We start from the raw sequence: 7,156 nt of genomic DNA on the forward strand, positions 1-7,156 counted from the left end.
AAATAATTGTATTTTTGTTCAGAATTGTTAGTTTGGTGAATTATTTATTATTTTAATTCATTTTTTTTTATCAAAATCATGTTCATGAGTCTATTTGAACCATTTTACAAAACACAGAGTTCAAAAAATAATCTATCAAAATATAGGGTCCAAATAAGTAATGAGATAAAATATAGTGTTCAAAATAGTATAATCTTTTTATATAATACCAAATAAAACTTAATATAAATATTAATCTAAACCACAACTGTTGGAAGTGCATTACATTAATATTGTACTCAAACTCATAAGCCTTTTTTATCCTTCACACCACAATTTTTGAAATTTCTAATTTGAAGTCCTCCTAAGTACTACAAACAAATAAAATAATTAACTTCAAAAGAGAATACTTTTAAAGTTACAATAATTCCAACATAATATTGGGTGGAATGCAAGTAAATAATATCGATAATTCTTTTATTTATTAAATAAGTAAAAAAAATAAAATAAAGTATTCAAATATTTCTCTTAAAACTCCAATCTCTAAACTCTTACACTTTTCCAAAATTGTAAACTATGTGTTTTCAAAACTTGCTATGTGTAAAGACAACAATGTTATCAAAGTTTGTTGCTAAAAGGCAAGTTGTAGCATACTTGCATAGTGCCTAAAAAATAAGCATGCTGCTCTTTGGAGGCTAGGATGATCCATTACACCAAATTTTAAACTAACATTGAATATCCATTTCATTCAACAAAGAAAATATCTATACATACTCATTATGTTGGGAATTTTTTTTAGGGATATTTTTGTATATACGTAAATAGGAAACTTTTATTTCAAAAATACGGTCATTAACTATTTAATTCATTAATATATAAGTTTTAGTTTTTATTTCAAAAACACGGTCTACAGTTAAGACTTTCACTCTCCCTTCTACACAACTCCACCTCTCCCACTCTCCCTCACACTCCCTTCTACACAACTCCACTTCTCTCATCTACACAATCTAATCTTCTCCAGTAATAGTTGTTGTCGAAGCTTTAAACCTTCAAAAAGAAACCATCAATCTTCTTCTGTCAAATCCAAATCACCATATCAACTTAAGTCACATTGAAAATTAAAAAACCAACAAAATCTTAGCAAAATCTGCATTTAGGTTGAAATCTTATTGATTTTTTACTTCAAAATCAAACCCAACCACTCAAATCTCTGCAACTTCCAGGTAAGTTATAAGATTATTCACTTATAATATGATTTTAACCTCTGAATTTTGTACACGTTGCTTATGGCTTGCTCTGAATATTGTACATGTTGCTGAATATGTTGTTAGCTAGTTGCTGAATGAATTATAAATGTTGCTGAAAAGCTAGCTTAAGAGTTTCTGTATTTGTTGTATATATTTTTTATTGATTTAGTTGAATCTAAATGAGTTGCTTTAAATCGTTAGGTTGCTGCAATAATATTCATAAAACTAGCAATTGGAAGAAAATGTGAGAACAAGCGATTACCAAATTCTTGGGATTTAAGGAGGAGTGATCTAAAGGTGGTAAATCTGATTTTATACTTTGCTAATTTCAATTGGTAGCTTAATTTTCTTTATTATTACTTTTGTTGCTCTGTTTTTTTGTTGGGTGTTTCAAATATTGCTCTGAATTTTGTACACGTTGCTTATGGGTTGCTCTGAATATTGTACATGTTGCTGAATATATTGTTTGCTAGTTGCTGAAGGGGTTATAAAGGTTGCTGAAAAGCTAGCTTAAGATTTATGTATTTGTTGTATATGTTTTTGATTGATTTGGTTGAGTCTAAATGAGTTGTTTTAAATTGTTAGGTTGCTGCAATAATATTCATAAAACAAGCAATTGGAAGAAAGTGTAAAACAAGCTATTGCCAAGTTCTTGGGATTTAAGGAGTGGTCTAAAGGAGGTAAATTTGATATTATACTTTGCTAATTTCAATTGGTAGGTTAATTTGTTCTACTATTACTTTTGTTGCTCAATTTTTTTGTTGGGTGTTTCAAAGATTGCTCTTAATTTTGTACATGTTGCTTATGGGATTCTTTGAATATTGTACATGTTGCTGAATATGTTGTTTCCTAGTTGTTGCATTGTTTATAAATATTACTGAAAAGCTTGCTTAAGTGTTTCTCTATTTATTGTATATGTTTTTGATTGATTTGGTTGAATTTAAATGGGTTGTTTTAGATCGTTAGGTTGCTGTAATAATAGGCTGCTTGTGTTACTTATAATGATTTGAAGAGGTTGCTTAAGAGTTTCTTTATTTGCTTAATGAGTTATAAAGGTTGTTGAATAAGTTGTTTCTTAGTTGCTTAATGTGTTAAAAATGTTGCTGAAGATGTTGATTAAGAGTTTCTTTATTTTTTGTAAATGTTTTGATGGACCCAAAGTGAGAATGTTTTAACTATTCTTATAAATTTTTAATTAATTTTATTTAGTTTTCCATGAAATATTAATTTGTACTCAATTTTGTGTATTTTTCAAGGACTTAAATGTAAGATTTGAAGATAAATGATGTCAAAATAGAAAAAAAATTAAAGCAAACTAGTGTTAAATCCCTTACTTTGCACCAATTAATTAAAGAAGAAAAAGATGATGTAAATATATCACATAAATATGAAGGAGACGACCTGCTATTAATCTTTTACTTTGCTCAATTTTTTTGTTTTCTATTGAGAAACCGTGTATTAGAGAATTGATTAAAAAGGAAACCGTATATTTGCAAAAAATAGTTTATAAAAATGAAAAGAAAAAGAAAAAGACGTAAAAATAGAAAATAATTGGTAAAAAATAGTACATTGGGTAATTTTCCCCCTTTTTTTTTTTATGTAAAGATACAATATATTCAATCATATTAAATGTAAATCTCTATATATAAATATAAAGTGTTGCACTAAGGTGGGTCTTTGACCTTATATATTAGAGCTAGAGAGTCTAACAAGGGCACTTTCTATAGGATAATCTATTTTAGTGGTCTCTGTATTTAAATTTCATCCCTGACAAACCAAAAAAAGTAAAAATAAAAATAAAATAAGCAACTACATTAAATGTAAATCTCTATATGAAAAGTGTCTTTGACCTCATATCTCTATATGAAAAATGTCTTTGACCTCATATATTAGAGCTAGAGATAGTCTAACAAGGGCACTTTCTATAGGGTAATCAATTTTATTGCCCTTTGTATTTAAAATTCATAACTGACAAACAAAAAAGGTAAAAATAAAAAACACCCTTATTAAAAACCAAATTGGCCAATCAGTGTGTTGATTATGAAAAAATATATAAATAAATTAATTTCTTGTTTTGTAAAAACGTATAAAACATAAGAAAGAAATAATTTATTTATGAAAGACAAAAAGAGATAGAAGATAAAAGTCAGTCCAAATTACAGAAAATTAGGGAAAGATTCTCCCCACTTTCAACCTCCCAACTTCTCATCACTTATGCGTTAAAATGACTTAAAATAATAAATAAACAAATCAGCTTATAAAAGGAGAAGAAAGAAAATAAGGAAATTGATTGATTTTTTGAAACAAGAAAAAACAGAAGAGAGAAAAACAGTGGAGAAAAAACTACATATTTTCAAAGTTCTTTAAATTTGCATTCATCTACTTTCTACTTTTCTTTGATAGAATCTTTCCAATTTTAATTCTTTTTTGTTCGCTAAACAAAATGAGTCAATATATGGTACATAATAAAAAAAAAAGGAAAATATTATGATTTTCTTATTGTTATGTTGCTGAAAACACATCAATTTGGAAACCAAATCACAAGTTTTAAGTTAAAAAAAAAAAAAAAAGTAATCTGTCCAAAGAAAAATAGAGTTATATAAATATATCTCTTTTATATAATAAATGTGTAAATAATGAAATTTTTTTGTTTTAACGGTTTTTTATTTATTTTTTAATGTTAACTTTAACATAATATTCTTACATGTAACAGAATATTCTTATATTTAACTGTAGTTTGTAAACACTTAAACTTAAATAAAATAAAATAAATAATTAAAATATTAAAATATGATATTTTTGAGATATTTTACAATGATAATTATTTAGAAATAATAAATAATTAAACAAATTAAAATATAATATTTTTTAAATATTTTACAATGATAATTATTTAAAAATAATAAATAATTAAACAAATTAAAATAAAATATTTTTGAGATATTTTACGATGATAATTATTTAAAAATAATAAAATTATTCATTTTATAAATTAAATAAAATTTAATTAAACTTAAACTCACTTATTAGAATAATATCGTATTAAACATATAATATAATCTACTGTCAATTAGAAACAAATTATTTTTTTAGAAAAAAACTAGCAAGAAACTTAAATTCAAAATCCACGTATAATATTTAATATTACGTTAAACATATAATATATAATCTCTTGTTGTCACTATCAATTTAAAAACTAGAACAAATATAAACTTAAACATAAATAAATGATTTAATTAAAATATGATATTTATTTGAAATTTATATAACATTAATATAAATTTAATAAAAATAATTAATAAATTCTATAAATAAAACTAAGTAAACGTGCATATTACACCTTACTTGTATCTAGTATTTATATAAACTTGACTTTTGTGTTGGTTGGTTCTAAGCCAATTCACAAATGCATATATTCAAATATATATACTAGTAGAAGGGCACGTGTGCACGTGTTATTCTTAATATTTTGAGAGATAATTATTTGTTTTATATTTAGCACATCTTACAAAAAAATATAACTAAAGAGTATCTCTAATGGAAGATGTAAACAGTGTACTACATTTGATACAAAAAGTCAATATATTATATATTTAGCACAATTTTTAGTATTATGTTCTAATACACAATTGTAAAAACTGTTGTAAAATTCAATATTTCATTAATGCGAATTTGATATTTATTAAAAATATACAAAAAATAATCATTTTTCTTTATATTTTATTGTTAATAGTATAAGATAATAATAAAATTATAAGGTAAAAAATATAGCATTTAATACAAATAGATAAAAATAGTACTAAAATAATAAAAATAGCATAAAAGTAAATAAAAAATGTAGCATTTATGGTGGTGCAAAATATACATCATGTTATATTGTGTGCCAAATTTGGCCAAACTTTTAGCACGTGCCAAATTTGGCCAAACTTTTAGCTTGTGCCAAATTTGTCACAACTTTTGGCACACCATTGGAGCAACTTTTTTGTAAATTGAGCTATATTTTAGCAATGCAACACAAATTTAGCACTTCATTAGAGATGCTCTAATGGTGTTCAAAAAAGTATGCCAAATTTGGCACATGCTAAAAGTTGTGCCAAATTTTGCACAAAATATAGCCTAGGTCAAATTTGGCACATCAATAAATGTTATTTTTTATTTACCATATTGTTAGTAATTATTATAATTGAGTAGATGATAATTAATTATCTATCATATATCATTTTTTATTTATTTTTTTAAGACAAATTTCTTGGAGTACATAATTTGGATAATAAAAAATAATAAAAAAAATTAATATTTGTATGTTCTCAATAAATATTAAATGAATTATTGATTTTTTTTGTGTTAATCTACATCTTGTGCATTGGAGGACAATTACAAATTTGGGTCAAATATAACATTAACTCATTTTTTGTGCTAAATTTAGGACAAAATTAACATCTTGTATTAGAGATGGTCATATGTAAGTTATGTTATCCCCAAAATTTTAGTTCGATGGCGTGGCAATCAGAAGTGATAAGTGGCAATGCATGGTCAGTAAATGACACATTAATAGTCAATAAAGGTGTTGTGTAACGACCCAAAATTACTAATAAGGCTTAAGGACCTTGATTAGTGTGCCGGGAGGGCATAATTGGAAGTTATGTGAATCGATAGTGTGAGAAGGCATGTTTATGAGTATTGGGTGAGCATGCGGGCCCTGTTCGTCTGGCAATGGCTTAATCGTAATTTTGGCCCGTTAGGGCATAACCGTAATTGTGTGTGATAAATTGTTGAGACCACATTATTATGTGGATAGGTGGATATATATATATGTGAAATATGTGAGAGCCACATTATTATGTGGATAAATATGCAGCCGGTGACATGGGGCGATCCTAGGGAGCTAGATAGCAGGAAAGTCACAACGGGGCTTAATGCTTGACTTTGGGCAAGTCAGGGGTACTTTAGGTATCGTGTAGTGATTTGGACTATCGGGTGATGAAAATAAATATATGGAGATATATTCGATGTTAGAATGTTTAGGCGGGAGTACTGGGGAATTTTACTATTTTGCCCTCGGGGACGTTTATGGTACCCCAAGCTTTGGGATTAGTCTAACAACCTAAGGATATACTTGGAAAGACTTAGAAAATACTAGATAGAAAATGTAAACCGACCTTTCAGCCTTCTCTCCTTTCTCTCTCTCTTTCCTCTCCCTCTTAAGGAAGAAAACTCTGATTTTGTAAAGGGAAACCAGCTGATTTCTGGGAATTGAAGGGGATAAGCTAGAGGATTAGCTCAAGAACTAATCAAGGACTGAGATAGAGCCAAGGTAAGCTTTGAATTTTCGTTTCTGAGGTTAGGAACTTTAAGAAAATGGCTGAGTTTTGAATATTTGTGGTTTTGGCATTTAGGGTGGAATTTGAGGCTGGAACTTTGAAGATAGGTCAGGGGACTCTTGGAGAAACGATTCTACAGTTGAGGTAAGGATTAATTTGAAGTTTAATGGTTGAATTTGAGAGTTTTCATGGCTGGTTTTGAGTTCTGTGGTTTGAAATTTCAGAGGTTGGAATTGGGATTTTGGTGAGTCTTAGACTGGATTTTTGGTTGGGTTGTGTTGTCTAAATCATTCTAATGTTGTTATTATTAATTGGTTTTGAGTTGGGGGCTTTGGGATGGCTTATGGTGAGGTGTAGAGATTGAAAATGGTGGTTTTTTCTGGGTTCGAAGGGTCGGGCCGCGGCATGGTTCTTGGTGAGCTGCGGCCCTTCGAAGTTGTTGTATGCTGAGGAAGGAGGGCGGGCCGCGGCATGGTCCAAGCAATGCCGCGGCCCTTACCTGTTTTTGTGCCCATGGAGGGTTCTGTCAGGGGCCATGCCGCGGCATGGATGGCCCATGCCGCGGCACTTAAGGGATTTTGGGATTTTGAGAATTTAGGCTTGGGAATT

The sequence above is a fragment of the Humulus lupulus genome, chromosome 6, assembly GCF_963169125.1.
Source record: "Humulus lupulus chromosome 6, drHumLupu1.1, whole genome shotgun sequence".
Lineage (NCBI taxonomy): Eukaryota > Viridiplantae > Streptophyta > Magnoliopsida > Rosales > Cannabaceae > Humulus > Humulus lupulus.